The 18,705-nt window shown below is 46.2% G+C and overlaps 1 protein-coding gene across 1 annotated transcript in view; it reads left to right on the forward strand.

Moving 5' to 3' along the window:
* Polr2H (DNA-directed RNA polymerases I, II, and III subunit Rpb8) overlaps positions 1–18,705 on the forward strand; it is a 301,372-nt gene that overhangs the window by 782 nt on the left and 281,885 nt on the right. The window lies entirely within an intron of this gene.

Raw genomic sequence — 18,705 nt, forward strand, 5'->3', positions numbered from 1 at the left:
GTAGCAGATAGCATTTGTGCTAATCTAAAAAGAACTAAGTTCCACCAAGCCACGCAATCCATTACCAGACTACGTAGAACTTATCACTATCTTAGTTTTACGTGTTCAACAGAATTTTCTTATTTTTCCTTGGGTGAGGTTGATCTTGATTCTTGTTTGTTTTATTCTTATGTATGATGTTCTTATATATCATGAGGGAGGTATTTTGTCTCTTGAAAGTATGACCAATTATCAGAGACCAAGTAGTATGATGTCAAATCATTGGGTTGGAGATTGTGAAGCAAATTTATAGAAATTCATACAGGAAAGCATTGATATGATGGTATAAACATAGATTTAGTTAGTCAACTGGGTTTTCTATTGCATTAGAGGTGTATTTATTGATTCGGATGAGTCCTTTTGAATTTTGGTGGTATTTAGAGTTTAGGGATACTATAACTTTTCACCACTACGTGCTTAGAATACCGACAGATTGTGTTCTGTAATGCTAGTATAGTGTTTGGAGAATTTGCAGAACATTATGAAGATTTTAGAAATATTCCATGACATTCGTCTTGTATTGGGATCACATGGTCATTTGAATGTTGTCGATTGACATCTAAAGCTATGTTGGGATTGCATTTTCATGAGTATGACTGGTATAATTTGACTAGAATTTTGAACAATAAGAAAAATTTAAGCTTAGAGGGAGGTAAATATTAACTGCAAAGGAGGTTAGGTGAGGTTTCTTTGTATCTAATTTTTTTATATGCTTGTATGGTGATGAACCCGACAGCTTTCCGATACTCTACCATTCTTTTATTTGATACTATTCATTTTAAAGGATTAGATAGTATATTAGGACCTCTGATGGTATTTCCATTACCACAAAACTCTGTAAAGCACTATAGATATAAGTTGTTATTTCTCTAAGTCAGATTTGATGCATGGCTAAAATGAACGTTTAACATTAATTTGTAACACTGATTTAGGTCTTGCACTTTTTTATTAGGTGCTTTCATTTGTAAATATTAACAGTGATTATTGCATACACCAAATGATTATCTTATACCATCGCCATTACAGCAAGTTGTTTGAGACATGTACTACGGCTATCATGATGGTTATTAATTTGTGCTGCTGTTTTTGGTTTTATAAGAGCAAGGTTAATGGGTACAGTAGGGTTGAGGGACAAGTCGATTGGGAGGTATGTTTGAATGGAGAAAAACTGGAGGAAGTGAAGTGTTTTAGATATCTGGGAGTGGCTTTGGCAGTGGATGGAACCATGGAAGGGAGCCATAGGGTGGGGGAGGTGGCGAAAGTTCTGGGAGTGTTGAAAAATGTGTGGAAGGCGAGAACATCATCTCGGAAAGCAAAAATGGGTATGTTTGAAGGAGTAGTGGTTCCGACAATGTTATATGGTTGCAAGGCGTGGATGATGGATAGAGTTGTGCGCAGGAGGGTGGATGTGCTGGAAATGAGATGTTTGAGGACAATATGAGTGAAAAAGATTTTGAGTGATTGGGGCCTGAACATGCAGGAGGGTGAAAGGCGTTCAAGGAATAGAGTGAATTGGAACGGTGTGGTATACGGGGGTCGACGTGCTGTCAGTGGATTGAACCAGGGCATGTGAAGCGTCTGGGGTAAGCCATAGAAAGTTTTGTGGGGCCTGGATGTGGAAAGGGAGCTGTGGTTTTGGTGCATTATACATGACAGCTAGTGACTGAGTGTGAACGAATGTGGCCTTTGTTGTCTTTTCGTGCACATGTGGGGGGAGGGGGTTGTCATTTTGTGTGTGGCGGGGTGGCGATGGGAATGAATAAGGGCAAAAAGTATGAATTATGTTTTTTTTTTTTTTTTTTTTTGCTTTGTAGCTGTCTCCCGCGTTTGCAAGGTAGCGCAAGGAAACAGATGATAGAAATGGCCCAACCCACCCCCATACACATGTATATACATACGTCCACACACACAAATATACATACCTACACAGCTTTTCATGGTTTACCCCAGACGCTTCACATGCCCTGATTCTATCCACTGACAGCACGTCAACCCCGGTATACCACATCGATCCAGTTCACTCTATTCCTTGCCCTCCTTTCACCCTCCTGCATGTTCAGGCCCTGATCACACAAAATCTTTTTCACTCCATCTTTCCACCTCCAATTTGGTCTCCCACTTCTCCTCATTCCCTCCACCTCCGACACATATATCCTCTTGGTCAATCTTTCCTCACTCATTCTCTCCATGTGCCCAAACCATTTTGAAACACCCGCTTCTGCTCTCTCAACCACGCTCTTTTTATTTCCACACATCTCTCTTACCCTTACGTTACTTACTCGATCAAACCACCTCACACCACACATTGTCCTCAAACATCTCATTTCCAGCACATCCATCCTCCTGCGCACAACTCTATCCATAGCCCACGCCTCGCAACCACACAACATTGTTGGAAACCCTATTCCTTCAAACATACCCATTTTTGCTTTCCGAGATAGTTATCTCGGATGAATTATGTACATGTGTATATATGTATATGTCTATGTGTGTATATATATGTATATGTTGAGATGTATAGGTATGTATATATGTGTGTGTGGACATGTATGTATATACATGTGTATGTGCATTGGTTGGGCCATTCTTTTGTCTGTTTCCTTGCGCTACCTCGCTAACGTGGGAGACAGCAACAAAGTATAATAGATTAATAAATATTTTTCTAAAACTAGTTTATCACAGCATTGTTATTAGCCTTGGATATTGGGCGATTTTGTTCAGTATTGTGTATATTATGCAAATACAGTTCTGCAGCATGATTTTCGAGCATCTTATTGAATGATATTTGAGAAGGTTCTTGTTGTGTATTGTAAGTAATGTCGGTTAATGAATGTAAAAGCAGTTAATACATGTATGAAAAATCAACCATGAATATAGGAACTTTATGAAATACCTGTTTAGAGGGACCACTGAAGCATCTTATGGATTTTCATGAAACACATGAATGGATGCCATATAATGAGTGTAGGTGATATAGAAAGATGGTGCATGATTTGCTCCGATAATTTTTATCCTGCAATGCTGAATTTGGTTTAAAGGGTAGGGCAATGATTTAAGGGTAAATGTGGGGTTGATTGGGATAAATTAAGTGAAAAGTTCCTATAGTATTTGCAGGAATTACTGGAATTTAGAGAAATAGTTCCTTTCTTGTAATTTATACAGATTAAGAAAGTTCATACGGCATTTTGTTTCACCTGTGTTTGTTTACATCATCCGATAAGTGCCAGCATGATGTATAAGGCTTTAAAACAAATGCAGGTTCATTAACTTGGGAATTTGAATAATGTTTTTTTATTTTCATTTCCTTCTTGATGAACTTGTTATGTATTGTGTGATTATTTTCCCAATATGTACATTCTGTTTAACATGATTTTTTTATGAGATGTCGGAAGTATAAGTGTTTGATTTGATAAATGTTGATACTGTTGGATGGGATTTTTTTTCCCCAGGTATTGAAATGGTAGTTTGATTGATTAGCATTTATTTTGCTATTTTAGTTATGTAACATAATGTAATTATTGATATTTTTTATACAATTATCTGTCTTTCTAGCCATGGAACACAACCGTTGTGGCTGTGAGTGAAGTGTATGTAGCTATATTGACTTTACAAGTCCATGTTAAAGTTGTTTTATTTCTGTTTGCATATAATTTGATTGCACCAATATCTAAGATAAGAGTATTTGAATGTCATTATGGTTCACAAACTTAATAAAGTTTTGTAGAACCCTAAAAGCACCGGGTAGATTTTTGTATTCACCATTCAGTGTTTGATAAGATTGAAATGTTCTTGCACATAGCACAAGGACATTCCAAATTTACTTTGGGATGGTGTAAAGGTGATTGATTATTTATACTGAATCAGCTAGTATAATGTGCTCGTGCCTCACAGTATCCTTAATATAGTGACATATATAGAACGGAATGATATCATGTTCACTCTATAAAGTGTAAGAAGTCCACAGATATGTGTTTATCAAAATTCGTAGGTTATTTCAGAGATGTCTTCAAACTGACACTTTTCCAAACACCTCACCCAACCTCCTTAGAAATCAGTATTTATTTTGATGTAGAATACTTAGTTTAAATGTACCAGTCACACTCATGACCGATTACAGTGCAAATGGTTCATATGTCAGCAAACAGATGACACAGCAAGTAGCTGTGCAGTCCTCGGAAGCGGATGAATTTGATTTTGATATATTTCCACTATCTTTTCAGCTACTAGGTGAGTTTTTATTCATTTGTACAATTGTATAATGTACTTATCTAATTTAATGTGCATATTGTTTGAATTCGTGCTTCAAGATTGTTATTGCATTCTATGAATACTACATTAATATTACAGAACAAAGTGAATCGATGCTAATAGTAATTTAGAGCTGAGATAGATTTTACGATCATCTTTTAACAAGTATTTGTCAATAGATGATTGATTTAGGATATTATATATACTAAACAGTGATTTTCACATCATAATTACAATGAGTATATTATGTTTTCTACTGCAAATATGTTTACATTAATTACAAATTTTTGATATCGTCTTTGTTGTAGAATTTTTGTTCGTAAAAGATTGCTACATAATATATACACCAAACAGTAAATATGATACCAGTATCACCAATGCAAAGTGATTTTGTTGATTGTCACTATGAATATTCGTAAACATATTTACAGTTGAGGAGGTGATGGTTCTGGATGCACTGAAGAGAGATGATATGGGAGGACAGAAATTTATATGTTTGAAGGTATGATAGCCCAAACAATATTGTATGGATACAAGGGATGGGATACAGGTGAGGATGTACAGAGGATGGTGGATATGTTGGAAATGAAATGTGGTGTGGGGTGTTTTGATCAAGTAAGTGATGAAGAGGTAAGAAAGTGGTGTGGCAATAAAAAGAATGTGGTTCAGAGAGCTGAAAAGGGTGTACTGAAATGGTTTGGACATATGGAGAGAAGAGTGAGGAAAGGTTAATGAAGAGGATTTGTGTCAGAAGTGGAGGGAACGAGGAGAAGGGGGAGACCAAATTGGAGATGGAGGGATGGAGATTTTGAGAGATTGGGACTTGAACATGCAGGGGGGTGAAAGGTGTGCATGGCATGGATTGAATTGGAAGGATATGGTATACATGGGTTGACATGCTTTCAGTGGTCTGAACCAGAGCATGTGAAGTGGCCAGGGTAAACCATGGAAGGGTCTGTGGGGCCTAGATGTGGAAAGGGAGCTGTGGTTTCAGTGCATTACACATAACAGCTAGAGACTGAGTGTGAACGAATGTCCCTGGTGCTGCCTTGCTGGAGGGGAGGTGGGGGATGCTATTTCGTGTGTGGTGGGGTGGCGACGTGTATGGATGAAGGCAGCAAGTATGGATATGTACATATGTACTAGGTCACGAAATAAAGAGGAATGTCGGAATCCTTAGGGTCAAAGGGAGGTCATAGCTCACACCTTATAGGCAAAGGGGGGGATGAGTGGTTAGGTTCGAATGGAGGGAGGAAAGACGGAATGGGCTTACGTGGCCTTTAAAAGAAGTGGATAAGAGAGAGGGCCAGGTGAAAACCCGTGTGTATTGTATGTTGTGGAAAGTGAACCTAATTGGGCTGGAGAAAGTGAGACAGTATAGAGAGTGGGAGAGAAAGTTACAATAGAGAACATGGCATACAGGAGGAACGCTGGGAGGTAACCAAATAGAAGAGGTCAAGGGGCAGTAGACCAGTACAGTACACAGACCAGCAAGACTGGCGTAGGTGGAATGTTGTGGGAATATTATGAAAAGACAACATCTATTGACACCCCCATCTTGAGGTGTGATATATATATATATTTTTTTTTCCTGTGGGTTCCATGCTGAGGTTAAAGGTGAGGAACCTGTAAGCAGGGGAGGGAGGGGGGGGGGGGGCGCCGCCCCAGGAATAGTACCCCCACCCGACAGTGCTGTTCTTCCTCCTGCGTCGTCTTCGGGGTAAGGGGCCCCCCGAGCGCGCACGCCCCCAGATGCCCCGCGGGGGCTTTGAAGATTTTTCCCATTTTTTTTTTTTTTATCGTCCCTGTGCCGCCGTGGTCTGGTTGGCGGGTTCCCCACTGCTCCAGTGATTCACCACCATCTCTAACTTACATGGCACAAAGCTGATTCTCTCTCTCTCTCTCTCTCTCTCTCTCTCTCTCTCTCTCTCTCTCTCTCTCTCTCTCTCTCTCTCTCTCTCTCTCTCTCTCATAACCTTGTATTAGGTCATAGGTCATACTGTACTCTGTCCCCCTTCCCCCCTCCCATCCACTGTTAGGTAACCATCAATAACCACGGATTAGATTTAAGGAAAGGTCCGCTGCGCCATTCCCAGGTGCTCTCTCTCTCTCTCTCTCTCTCTCTCTCTCTCTCTCTCTCTCTCTCTCTCTCTCTCTCTCTCTCTCTCTCAGCGGTCAGCGTTGCGTAATGGGTTATGTAATGGGGTCGTTTTAAAAGTTAATGTTTCCCTTTCGTAATAGGTTATGTCATTGGGGGGTTTGGAGGGGTAATGTCCCCCCCCCATAACTGGTCATGTAATTGGGGTCGTTTTGGAGAGTGATGTTGTTCCCGTAATAGGTGAAGTAGTTGGGTTGTTTGGTGAGTGATGTTTCCGCCCGTAATGGGTCATGTAATAGGGGCGTGTGGTAAGTAATATTTTCCTCGTAATTAGTTATGTAATTGGGTTGTTTGGCGAGTAATATTTCCCTTCCGTAATGAATTATGTAACAGTGGTGTTAGGAGACACGTTATAATACACACACACACACACACACTCGACCGTGAAGGTCGTTATGAATTACGACGGTACGACCCTTGAGCACGACGGTGCGACCCTTGAGCACGACGATGCGACCCTTGAACACGGCGGTACGACCCTTGAGCACGAAGGCAGGACCCTTGAGCATGACGGTACGACCCTTGAACACGGCGGTACGACCCTTGAGCACGAAGGCAGGACCCTTGAGCATGACGGTACGACCCTTGAACACGGAGGTACGACCCTTGAGCACGACGGTACGACTCTTAAGTACGACCATTGGGCTTTTATGATTTGGCCATCAAACCCAGGAGTGGTACCGTCGTGTTCAAGGGTCGCACCGTCGTGTTCAAGGGTCGTACCGTCGTGTTCAAGGGTCGCACCGTCGTGTTCAAGGGTCGCACTGTCGTGTTCAAGGGTCGTACCGTCGTGTTCAAGGGTCGTACCGTCGTGTTCAAGGGTCGTACCGTCGTGTTCAAGGGTCGCACCGTCGTGTTCAAGGGTCGCACCGTCGTGTTCAAGGGTCGTACCGTCGTGTTCAAGGGTCGTACCGTCGTGTTCAAGGGTCGGTCCGTCGTGGTCAAGGGTCGTGTTCAAGGGTGGCACCGTCGTGCTGCAGTGGTCCATAACGACCCTTCGTGTCACGCTGGTCCTGTCTGGTCTTGCATAACATAGCGTGTCGTCTGGACTTTGTTATGACCTCATGTGATGGCTGGGCTGGAACCCCCCATCCCCCGAACCCATCCCCCCCCCTTTTTTTTTTTTGTATCATCATTACATAACCTGGAATTTATCACCAGAATCATATACCCGTGTTAGACAGGACGGCACAGAAGCTGTGGGTTCGGGTGTACGATCATTTGAATCAATTTCTCATCAAAGATTGTTTTGCTGTTTTGCGCTGTCGCGTAAATGCGTATGTATGTATGTATGACGCATTTTACGCGTAAGATGAGAAAGATTAAGATGGTAGTGATGTAAGCACGTCAGCGAAGCACTAGGGCTGGATTTGTGTATTTTTCCACTCGGGATTTTGGTGGAGATAAGTTGTTGATGCTATCTGGCATCATGGCTGGTTTAATGTATATGTATTATTATGTATAACGTCCATTACCCTGGTGGTAGTTTTTGATATTACCGGTTTGATGGCGTTTCTCTGAACGCGTGTATGGGATATATAACCGCAGGAGTTGTGGTAAGTGGAGGAAGTAAGGTTGTGGAGTGAGTACGTGTTGTGGCACAGAAGCGGACGGTTTCAAAGTGTCGTCAGTGTTTGATTGTGGAAGGTATGCGTCGTGCGATTTTGTGTGGCGTCTCGGCGCGCTGATTACAGGTCGTACGTCGAGAGTAAAAACGTCTCCTGTGATGGTAAGGACGTCCGGTGATGCAAGGATGGTCGGAGGATAGGCTGTGGAAGCTGTGTCGTGGTGCTGGGGGTAGTTAGAGTGGTCGTGTGGACTCCCGTGTGTGACGTGTGGTGATCGACTCGTTAGCCGTGGTCGATTGTACGACCAGAGATGGTCATGATGACCCCCCTCACATGTTTCATGAAGAAGTTTACAACCCCCTGCTAGACGGGGGGAAGTTGTATGTTACTTGCGGGTTGGGGTTGTTGGCCATATGACGAAAAGATTCGTCTTTGTCGTTAAAGGTCAACAACTTCAGTGGGACATTACAGTGGAGCAAGACATTAGTCACCAGGTGTAGATGTGAGTCTGTGGGTTTTTTTTCCTTTTTCTGTGTTGCGAAAGGAATCTCTATTGTGCACATGTGCCGACCCCAGAGGGCTTCGCTGTAAGGTAAAGTGATTATCCTACATATAGCATTGTCTGTGACCAGGTTATCTGCTGGAGGACAGTACATGGGGAGGACAGATAACACAAGACCAGATGGTCTGTGACCAGGTTATCTGCTGGAGGACAGTACATGGGGAGGACAGATAACACAAGACCAGATGGTCTGTGACCAGGTTATCTGTTGGAGGACAGGACATGGAAAGGACAGATAACACAAGACCTTACGGTCTGTGACCAGGTTATCTGCTGGAGGACAGTACTTGGGGAGGACAGATAACACAAGACCTTACGGTCTGTGACCAGGTTATCTGCTGGAGGACAGTACTTGGGGAGGACAGATAACAGGAGACCTGATGGTCTGTGACAAGATAACACAGTGGAGAAGAGTAATAATATCATAATTCGTTATCTTTATAGATAGACTCGCCCGAGGACTAATAATTACAACAGATGTTAAAAGAAAAAATGGTCCACTACATTAGATATCAGGGTTTGGTAGATCACAGTGGGTGTTGTAACCATTAGATGTTACGGAGTTGGTTCATTACACACACACACACACACACACACACACACACACACACACACACACAGAGAGAGAGAGAGAGAGAGAGAGAGAGAGAGAGAGAGAGAGAGAGAGAGAGAGAGAGGGGGGGGGTGTTGGTGAAGTCAGGATCTGGACATTTAAAAGGGGCGAGAGGCATGAATTAGATAGATAGAATGAGTTGGGGCTGCGTGGTATATGGGGGGCGATGCGCTTACAGTGGGCAGAACCAGGACATATGGGGGTGCTTTGGCTGTAGATGGGTGGCTCATGTTTCTGTACATGTTATATGGGAGTCAGAGGGCGTGGATGGTTGGGAATGAGGCCAATGGTCGTTTGTTCCTGACGCCAACTGGACCCTTGATGGGAGTGACGTCGGAAGCTGAAGCGTTCCCCAGCCAAACAGTTGGTTGAGAAATTGTCTCATAATTACATTGAAGTCAAGGCTAAGAGGAGGAGGAGGAAGTGATTTGATAAATGTAATTTGTGTGTTTCACTGGCGCCCCAGCGTTCAGTGGGCAAGTATTTTCCTCCCTCTGGAAACTGAAATTTCTTTTCACTTCGGTGGAAATTTTTTTTTTTTTTTTTTCAGTCTTAAGTGGTTAATGACTGAGGGCAATAGTGGCATACACAAAGTATTACGAAGGTCGTTATGGGCGATGTGCGACATCGTTTCCCACCTAACCGTCACCCTTATGTGCTATGGTGTCACCCGTGTGTTGTATGGTAATTATCACCCTTATGTGGCATGATCAGAGAGACGATTATGTGAAGGTTGTGTGTGGCTAACGCCCCATGTGCACATTGGGTGACCTTGAACTTGCGACGTAAAAAAAAAGTTATATTGCTTTGTGTTGTTAACAAGGTGAAGGTCCACTGACCCCAGGGACCTTAAGGGCAAGGGTGGAGTAAGGTCAGGGGGACTTGTGGGTAAAGTCTGGGGACTTGACCTTGCCGAGATCAAGGGCTCTGTCCATGTCGTAGACGGTAAGGTCACGGGGGGGGACCTGATTTTTACCTGGGTTAAAGGTCATGGCGTGGGGACCTGATTTTGACCCGATGTTGCGGCTTAGGGGCGTGACCTTGACGAAGGTATTAAGGTCAGTGAAGTAATTCACTCAGGGCGGGGGTAGTGAGGTCATGGGGGTACTGGTGACCTTGCCCAACTTATCCACGGTTTCGGACGCGGTCCACGCGACCTTGTACGACCTTAACGACTTCTGGGGAAATTGTGGGAGTACGTTGTTGTTGTTCTGTTTGGCGCGGGGCTGGGGCGCTGTGGAGGGTGGAGCGCTGTGGAGGGTGGAGCGCTGTGGAGGGTGGAGCACTGTGGAGGGTGGAGAATGGAGAAACTGGGGCGAGAGGAGGGGGATGAACGGAGAAACAGGAGAGAAAGAAGAGGAAATTAAGGTGAAAGAAGGAGAAATTAGAGTGAAAGAAGCGGATTTATGGATGAAAGAAGAAGTTCGAGGGGAAAGAATTTAATGACTTCGAAGAAATGGTCGTAATTGTATGTTGACGAGAATGACAACAGTCGGGGATATGTTGAGGAAGCTGTGTGTGTGTGTGTGTGTGTGTACACTCCCACACCAGGCCACATGTAATGACGGGTGACGTGGAGAATGCACTGGTGATGTTGGCAATGCACGGGTGATGTGGAGAATGCACTGGTGATGTTGAAAATGCACTGGTGGTGTGGAGAATGCACTGGTTGTGTGTAGAATGCACTGGTGATATTGGCAATGCACTGGTGATGTGGAGAATGCATTGGTGATGTGGAGAATGCACTGGTGATGTTGTGAAAGCCCTTGCTGAAGGCGTCACTGAGTTGATGTTTGGTAACCTGTAGGTTTGGTTCACATTTTCTGAGAACAGTTGGAGTGTTCACTCGTGTTTTCTCCATCATGTACACACACGTGCATACATTGCACACTTGTATTTCATGTTTGTGTTGCTATACATCTGCTGACGTGCCTCAGGATGTGTCTTAGGATGGAGTTTCAATTGATGCTGTTTTATGTGATTCGTGGAATAGCATATCTTTGTTATGTGATGAATGTAGGGGGGGAGGGGGTGTTTATCTCATGTGATGTTATGGGGTATGGTATACTCATGTGATTCATAGTGTACATATAATGAGATCCATGATATAGCATATATTTATGTGATTCGTGGAATGGTTGTGTCATGCGATCCATGGTACAGCATGTCTCTATGTGATCCATGGGATATATGTTATGTGATCTATGTTAGCATGGTTATTATGCGGTGGAGCACTTGGTTGTGGTGGTGGAGCGAGTGTGACCCACCGTTGACCTTGACCCCGACAGGTAGATAGGATCCACCGGGGCAGGATACTGCATCCTTCTTACCCTCCCTCCCTCCCTCCCTCCTCCACTCATCTTCCCTCCCTCCCTCCCTCCTCCACCCACCTTCCCTCCCTCCCTCCCTCCTCCACCCACCTTCCCTCCCTCCCTCCCTCTGTTATTGTCATTCATTTCGTACCCCCTCCTCTCTCTCTCTCTCTCTCTCTCTCTCTCTCTCTCTCTCTCTCTCTCTCTCTCTCTCTCTCTCTCTCTCTCTCTCTCTAGCGTGATGGCAACATTATTCCCTTCTACTTGTACTACTACTACTACTAGTAGTAGTAGTAGTAGTACTACTACTACTACTACTACTACTACTACTACTACTACTACTACTACTACTACTACTACAACTACTACAACTACTACAACTACTATTACTACTACTACAACTACTGTTACTACTACTACCACTACTACTACTACTACTACAACTACTATTACTACTACTACAACTACTGTTACTACTACTACTACTACTACTACTACTACTACTACTACTACTACAACTACTACAACTACTACTACTACTACTACAACTACTGTTACTACTACTACCACTACTACTACTACTACTACTACAACTACTATTACTACTACTACAACTACTGTTACTACTACTACTACTACTACTACTACTACTACTACTACAACTACTACAACTACTACTACTACTACTACAACTACTGTTACTACTACTACCACTACTACTACTACTACTACAACTACTATTACTACTACTACAACTACTGTTACTACTACTACTACTACTACTACTACTACTACTACTACTACTACAACTACTACTACTACGACTGATTGTGGTGGTGCTGTGTGTGCGGGGGGGAGGGGGCTCTGCGGGTGTGTGGTGGTGGCGACAACACAAGAGCCTGCAACTCCAGGCAATCAATACTTCCCTTGCCTGCACCCACCACCACCACCGTGTTGGTGACCCGGACACCGCCCCTCTCTCTCTCTCTCTCTCTCTCTCTCTCTCTCTCTCTCTCTCTCTCTCTCTCTCTCTCTCTCTCTCTCTCTCTCGCTGGTCACGCGCTTCGGTCACTACCACACTCCCTCCGCCGCCCCCCCTCCCCCAAGGTCACTGCTGCCGCGGGCTTGGGTCATTACCACTCTCCAAGGTCACTGCTGCCGCGGACGCGGTGGGGTCATTACCACTACCCAAGGTCACTGGTACTGCGATCTTAGGTCGTTGCTACTTTCCAAGGTCACCACTGACGCGGGCGTTGGTCAATACCACTCTTCAGGGTCAGTTGTACCTTTAGGACTTGGGTCACCGGTCGAGGTCACTGCTACAGGCTTAGGTCACTTACTAAGGCCACTGCTGCAGTCATAGGTCACAAGAATCAAGGTCACCGTAAAGCTCTGTGTCGCCGTAGGAAAGCCAGGTCACTGCTGCAAGCCAGGTCACCACTATGCCTCACATCCATTTCCTGGAGGGTATTGTGGTCAGCATAGATCAACAGTAATGACCAGGTCATCATCATGAGCCTAGGTCACCATGCTCACCGCTTCCCAGGGTCATCGAAGACAAGCTTAGGCTTGTCACGAATACCAGGCCTTAATAATACCCAGCAGCTTGGGTCATTACCGTACAAACGGGTCGTTAAGATAGGCGATTAGGTCATTACGGCGCTCAGGTCAAACCAGGTCATATTGGTAGACCCAGGTCTTTGACGACACTTCCCAGGTCATGTTACGAGTTTCTTTTGACAAGTCAGGAGGTGATTGGGGGGGGGGGGGTGTTCTGTGGGACATTACCAGGTCACCAGACGGGTCATTGCGACAGAACCAGGTCACTGTAGAATGCAGTGTAAGGTCCCCTTGTTAGTGATGGAAAGGTCCGAGTTAATTGAATAAAAGAGACCCAGTTTCAGGTCACTGTGGTCGTGGAGGCAACCACGGGTCACAGCTGCACACCCCCCCCCCCCCCCAAGGTTACCTAATGGTAGTTTCAGGGTCAGGTTTGTATTGCCAGGAGACGACACGACCCCCCTACTCACCCCCTTGACGACGACGACCTTACGACCCTCCGCCCTCCCCCCCTGAGCACGACGCTACGACCCTTGGGTGGGTATACAGATGGCGTGACCCCGTCGTGACCTAACCTTTACGTGTGTGTAGAGTGTGGGTGAAGATAATGATACGAGGGTGTGTAAGACACACGCGATTAGTGCTCTTACTGGCACGCCAGGGAGCGCCTCTCTCTCCACCTGAATCTGTCACGTATGTGTTACGTCGGTGTGGTGACGGTGTGAGTCGTACGACGGTTCTTAAACCTTGCGTTCCCGGACGCAGAAGTGGAGAAAGAACGAGAAATATTCGGTAGTGAAGGTAACGGTGGTGCCTGAGGAAGGGGGGGGTATTAAAAGCGTCATCGAATATTGAACGAAGTGGCGCATAGAGTATTCTTTGAAGCGGTATTGAATATTTTTTTTTTTTTTTGTGAAGCTGTGTTGGATATTGTTTTGAAGCAGTATCGAATATTATTTGAAGCAGAGGCGAATATTATCGAAAGCAGTGCCGGATATTGAGCAGCAGCGACTACGGTTCGAATTAGCCTCGAATACTTTTTGAAGCAGTATCGAATATTACTTGAAGCAGAGGCGAATATTATCGAAAGCAGTGCCGGATATTGAGCAGCAGCGACTACGGTTCGAAGTAGCCTCGAATACTTTTTGAAGCAGTATCGAATATTATTTCCTGTCGAATGACACCTGGGTTGAGAAGCAGCCATTGTTGTTGAATGAGACAGATGAAGGGAACGAACCTCTTGTGCAAGCAACACCTTGCTGGGAGAACGAAGATTGGTAGTGTACAGGTGGTGTATGTGTAGCACCGGGGCCCGCCGTGCCCTACAGCGAGGGTCTGTCACACCACAGGCTGGCTGGGCCTGTTGTAGATGTTGCTGGGGGATCGTAAGGGATGGTAGGTGTTGCTGGGGGACGGTAGGTGTTGCTGGGGGATCGTAAGGGATGGTAGGTGTTGTTGGGGGATGGTAGGTGTTGCTGGGGGATCGTAAGGGATGGTAGGTGTTGCTGGGCCTGTTGTAGATGTTGCTGAGGGATCGTAAGGGATGGTGGGTGTTGCTGGGGGATTGTAGGGATGGTAGGTGTTGCTGGGGGATTGTAGGGATGGTAGGTGTTGTTGGGGGATCGTAAGGGATGGTAGGTGTTGTTGGGGGATCGTAAGGGATGGTAGGTGTTGCTGGGGGATGGTAGGGATGGTGGGTGTTGTTGGGGATTGTAGGGATTGTGGGTGTTGCTGGGGGATTGTAGGGATGGGATCATTTTAATTATGTTGTTATGTAAAGCTTCTCCTCCTTGGTTGTAGGTTCCTTGTTTGTATATGGGCCGTCAAGAGAGAATGTATGTTTACACCTTGAAGCAAGTTAGCCACTGTGGGGTTGTGAAGCAAGGTAGCCATTGTGGGGTTGTGAAGCAAGTTAGCCACTGTGGGGTTGTGAAGCAAGGTAGCCATTGTGGGGTTGTGAAGCAAGGTAGCCACTGTGGGGTTGTGAAGCAAGGTAGCCACTGTGGGGTTGTGAAGCAAGTTAGCCACTGTGGGGTTGTGAAGCAGGTTAGCCACTGTGGGGTTGTGAAGCAAGGTAGCCACTGTGGGGTTGTGAAGCAAGGTAGCCACTGTGGGGTTGTGAAGCAAGTTAGCTACTGTGGGGTTGTGAAGCAAGGTAGCCACTGTGGGGTTGTGAAGCAAGGTAGCCACTGTGGGGTTGTGAAGCAAGGTAGCCAGCCACTGTGGGGTTGTGAAGCAAGGTAGCCATTGTGGGGTTGTGAAGCAAGGTAGCCAGCCACTGTGGGGTTGTGAAGCAAGGTAGCCATTGTGGGGTTGTGAAGCAAGGTAGCCACTGTGGGGTTGTGAAGCAAGGTAGCCACTGTGGGGTTGTGAAGCAAGGTAGCCACTGTGGGGTTGTGAAGCAAGGTAGCCACTGTGGGGTTGTGAAGCAAGTTAGCCACTGTGGGGTTGTGAAGCAAGTTAGCTACTGTGGGGTTGTGAAGCAAGGTAGCCACTGTGGGGTTGTGAAGCAAGGTAGCCACTGTGGGGTTGTGAAGCAAGTTAGCCACTGTGGGGTTGTGAAGCAAGGTAGCCACTGTGGGGTTGTGAAGTAAGGTAGCCACTGTGGGGTTGTGAAGCAAGGTAGCCACTGTGGGGTTGTGAAGCAAGTTAGCCACTGTGGGGTTGTGAAGCAAGGTAGCCACTGTGGGGTTGTGAAGCAAGTTAGCCACTGTGGGGTTGTGAAGCAAGGTAGCCACTGTGGGGTTGTGAAGCAAGTTAGCCACTGTGGGGTTGTGAAGCAAGGTAGCCACTGTGGGGTTGTGAAGCAAGTTAGCCACTGTGGGGTTGTGAAGCAAGGTAGCCACTGTGGGGTTGTGAAGCAAGTTAGCCACTGTGGGGTTGTGAAGCAAGGTAGCCACTGTGGGGTTGTGAAGCAAGTTAGCCACTGTGGATTGTAAAGCAAGGTAGCCACTGTGGGGTTGTGAAGCAAGGTAGCCACTGTGGGGTTGTGAAGCAAGGTAGCCACTGTGGGGTTGTGAAGCAAGGTAGCCAGTGTGGGGTTGTGAAGCAAGGTAGCCACTGTGGGGTTGTGAAGCAAGGTAGCCACTGTGGGGTTGTGAAGCAAGGTAGCCACTGTGGGGTTGTGAAGCAAGGTCGCCACTGTGGGGTTGTGAAGCAAGGTAGCCACTGTGGGGTTGTGAAGCAAGGTAGCCACTGTGGGGTTGTGAAGCAAGGAAGCCACTGTGGGGTTGTGAAGCAAGGTAGCCACTGTGGGGTTGTGAAGCAAGGTAGCCAGTGTGGGGTTGTGAAGCAAGGTAGCCACTGTGGGGTTGTGAAGCAAGGTAGCCACTGTGGGGTTGTGAAGCAAGGTAGCCACTGTGGGGTTGTGAAGCAAGGTAGCCAATGTGGGGTTGTGAAGCAAGGTAGCCACTGTGGGGTTGTGAAGCAAGGTAGCCACTGTGGGGTTGTGTGTGAGTTGTGATTGACAGGAGGTTTGGTCGTGTGTGTCGTGGGGCCTTGCCTCTGGCAGACCGTCCGAGGAAAGTGTCGCTATCCATGCATGAATTTGATTAAATTAAGATTTTATGAATATATTAACCCGACGAACCGCGGGGTTAGCGCGTCCAGGAGGAAACAGGAACTTGGGGGGGGAAAGGGTTAGAGTCCCCCTCCCCAGAAATGGGTAGTTGGTGTGGTTGAAGCTCAGACGTCACCATACACCTGCCTGATGAACTCAGGTATTGGCTGACTGGAAACGATCGATAATTACCTTGAACGACGGGTAGTTACGATAGTTAAGACCCAGGATCTGTTCTGTCATCGGTTCCTTAAAGTGACGCATGTCATTTCATGGTAACAGTCGCGCCTTTGAGGGAATTCTCTTCATACATGAGTTAGTTTAGGTTTGGTTGTCAAGAATGTGAGAAATGTGGTATGTTTAGCGTCACGTCTCCTGTGATATGAATGTTGTGGGTCACACGGTAATGAGACACGAAGATCCCAGTCTTGTGTGAGTACTCACTACATGAGGTAGACTCAAGTTGAATCATAAGTAGGTTTTACACACGTTAATGTTCGGTAAGACATTTGTATATAGTTATATGTGTTGAAATCAGGTGTTTTAAGTCTTCGGGAAGTAGTGAAAATCGTACTCCTGTGTCTGGCTCCTACGTAAAGACGTCCCTCTTCAGCCCTGTACACATACATAGGTTCACGAACTTGACTTAGGCTCTGGGTTCGCGTCCTGCATGTTCCTGAGAAGCGCGGGAGACCCAAGGACTGTACGTGGTGTGTCCTTATGCTTGTTGAATGTTCGCAAGGAGGTAACCACCGGGCTGCAGACTGGGTGGGGGGATTCGAACCTACACGAGTGTCTTGCAGTCGAAAGTATTTTGTGGCTCTAAAGTTACTATAAGTTCGGTGTGGTTACAAGTATTGAAAACTTCAAGATAACGGAAAGTCTCCTTTCTTCATCGCTATTGTATTACCCATATGCAAGGTCTTCGTCGCTCTTATGCTACCTACGTGTCTCAGCCACAGGGGAAGGGGCCAGATACAAGACGGTGAGATACAGTGGAACACTCGTAGTAAAGAACCAGGTATGGTCCGTCGTGGTCAGACCCAGGGACGCGCTGCGACGGGTCAAACAAGGAGTGACCGAGATCCGGTCCAAATCGGGTAGTGAACGACGGATACACACGAGAAAGTCGTTGAGGTCATTGCTTTAAGATGTGGCGGCGACACGAGATACGAGTCGTTAACGAGTCGTTACGGCCTTGCTTGTTGGCTCGTCGTGAGATCGTCCAGACGAAGGTGTTGGTGGCGGTCGCCAGCTCAGGTGTCTTGACCGCTGGCGGCTGCGGTTGCAGCTCACGCCCACGGCGTCGCAAGCGTCTTTCACCGGGTTACTGGCGGTCCGATTGTCGCAAGGTTAACTGCATTGCGTCGGACGCCCAGCGCGCTGCATTATACCACACCCTCGACCCTTCACACTGCATTATACCACACCACAGACCCTTCACACTGCATTATACCACACCCTCGACCCTTCACACTGCATTATACCACACCCTCGACCCTTCACACTGCATTATACCACACCACAGACCCTTCACACTGCATTATACCACACCACAGACCCTTCACACTGCATTATACCACACCCTCGACCCTTCACACTGCATTATACCACACCACAGACCCTTCACACTGCATTATGCCACACCGCAGACCCTTTACACTGCATTATGCCACACCACAGACGATTCACACTGCATTATGCCCCAAACAGAACCCTTCACACTGCATTATGTCACACCACAGTCCCTTCACACTGCATATTATGCCCCCCACACAGACACTTCACACTGCATTATGTCACACCACACACCCTTCACACACAGCACCACAGTTGCACACCGAGGTCGTCATCATTGCACTTTGCTACTCTGCAATACGACGCACATAAGGATCTATACATGGCATTCACCACTGCACAACATCCCCGACCACACAGCACGACAGACCACCACACGACATGGCAGACCACTGCTCGTCTCTAATTAAAAGTCATTGCGGTGCAATTCGCCATGGGAGTGTAATTATGGAGCCGTGGTCTTTGTCGTAAAGGGAAGCGCAACACCGAACGAAATACGATGGCGAGG

The sequence above is a fragment of the Panulirus ornatus genome, chromosome 51 (genome assembly GCF_036320965.1).
Source record: "Panulirus ornatus isolate Po-2019 chromosome 51, ASM3632096v1, whole genome shotgun sequence".
NCBI classification, from domain to species: Eukaryota; Metazoa; Arthropoda; class Malacostraca; order Decapoda; family Palinuridae; genus Panulirus; species Panulirus ornatus.